This window comes from Cucurbita pepo, chromosome 5, assembly GCF_057944985.1.
Source record: "Cucurbita pepo subsp. pepo isolate OVF chromosome 5, ASM5794498v1, whole genome shotgun sequence".
NCBI lineage: Eukaryota > Viridiplantae > Streptophyta > Magnoliopsida > Cucurbitales > Cucurbitaceae > Cucurbita > Cucurbita pepo.
In genome coordinates, this window is record NC_141802.1 from 9,942,570 (window position 1) to 9,944,924 (window position 2,355).

Below are 2,355 nucleotides of genomic sequence, written 5' to 3' on the forward strand. Positions count from 1 at the left end.
AACACTCGGTAAATGGGATAGGCTGGCTGAGATTCCCTCATTCCCTTCTGGAACTCGTTCTCTTTTCTTTTCTTTCCCAGGTCACAGAAGAAGAAACCGACAGCTTTTTCCTTCTTTCATGAAATCCTGAACCGTAACCAGATGAACTCAATCACTTGTCCCTATTTATTCTGAACCTGATTGAACTTCTCTCCCTCTCGCTGCACCCCCAAAACAGTAAAACATTCTTTCTTCTCTTTATTAACCTTTTCTTCCTTCCCTGCTTCTCTCCTTCCTATTTATTCTTGAACTCGATAGGGTTTTGATTTAATGAATGGACTCTCCTTCACCCTCAAACACTCTTTTCCTCGGTAACTGGTGATATGGAAATCAACCCAAGGGAAAGTATGGAATGGATTACCTTGATGATCAAGATCAAGAGTAAAGAAAACTCGTTTCTAAACTCGTGATTCGAATCACTCCACAAGAGGTTTGATCAATACCACTTGAATGACTCTACATGCAAGTTCTAAACACAAGAATTTGCAAAGAAAGTTTAGCTCTCAACAAAGCTAAATCAAAGAAAAGAAGGCTTTATATAGCCTTTACAAACCTTAACCTATGTGATACATAACTCCTAAATTAAATGGGCTAGTAAATGAGAAATACCCATAACCTCCATATTAAAATGACTAGTTAATGGTGGAATATAGTAACCTATGTGGGTTACAATATAACCTTAACTCCTATATTTAAAACTAGCTTAAATATGCAAACAAATAGTTAAACTATAATTAAATAATGCAAATAATAAAATGTGCTTATTAGTCATCCTTGGACTATTTGATAAATTCAGCGGAGTTCATTAAATGCAACTTAAAGTGCATTTAATTCATCTTTGTCTTGAAGCTCAACTTTGCATAACATATAAGGGAGGTCACCAACGTCTTCTAGAATTTCCTTTGATGAGCTCACCATAGCTTGAATATAACTGTATAAGGTTTGTTGTAGCTTCTTGGCTCTCGTCCTTGTAATTGGACCTTGAGGTATGGAAATTCCTTGGTCGTTGTTCATATCATTCTCCCCCTCTTGAGAAGGATTCGTCCTCGAATCCAAGCCATCACCTACATCAAAAGGACTCAAATCAACAACATTAAAAGTTGCACTAACACCGTACTTACCTGATAAATCAATTTTATAAGCATTGTCATTGATGTGCTCAAGAACTTGAAAAGGTCCATCTCCTCGTGGTAAAAGCTTAGATTTTCTTTGAGTAGGAAATCTTTCTTTTCGGAAATGCACCCAAACCCAATCTCCTGGCTTGAAGATGACAATCTTACGTCCTTTATTAATTCGGGTGGCAACCTTGGAATTTTGTTTCTCAATTTGTTCTTTTACTTGCTTGTGCAGTTTATGAACAAACTCAACCTTGGCATTTGCATCAAAATTCACAAATTCTTTTGACGGTATAGGTAACAAGTCAATGGGGGTTAAAGGATTAAAGCCATAAACAATTTCAAAAGGTGTGCATTTAGTAGTGCTATGAACAACCCTATTATATGCAAATTCTATAAATGGCAAACAATCCTCCCAAGTCTTAAGATTCTTATCAATAATAGCCCTAAGCATAGTAGTCATGGTTCTGTTAACAACTTCAGTTTGTCCATCCGTTTGAGGATGACAAGTAGTTGAATATACGAGCTTAGTTCCTAACTTACCCCATAAAACACGCCAAAAGTGGCTTAAAAATTTGACATCACGATCACTAACGATGCTTTTAGGAATGCCATGCAATCGTACAACTTCCCTAAAGAACAGGTCTGCAATATGTTTTGCATCATCAGTTTTGTGACAAGGAATAAAATGAGCCATTTTACTAAATCGATCAACCACAACAAAGATGCTATCATAACCTTTCCTAGTCCTAGGTAAACCTAAAACAAAATCCATTGATATATCAATCCAAGGACCATTAGGAACTGGTAATGGGGAGTATAAACCATGTGGTTGAAGCCTAGACTTAGCTTGTTTACATGCTATGCAACGAGCACAAACTTTATGAACATCATGTCTCATTTTAGGCCAATAAAAATGTTCAGAGAGCATATCATAAGTTTTAGAAACTCCATGGTGTGCCATTAAACCACCTCCATGAGCTTCCCTCACAAGTAGCTTACGTATGGAACAAGATGGTATGCAAAGTTTGCCTTTTCGGAACAAAAATCTATCTAACAACAAGTAATTATCCACAATGAGTCCTTTTTCACAAGATTCAACAAAAGGAGCAAAGAACATGTCATGTTGATACAAATGCTTTATGTGTTCAAAACCCAACAACCTAGCATTCAAAGTATTGAGGAGGGCATACCTTCGTGA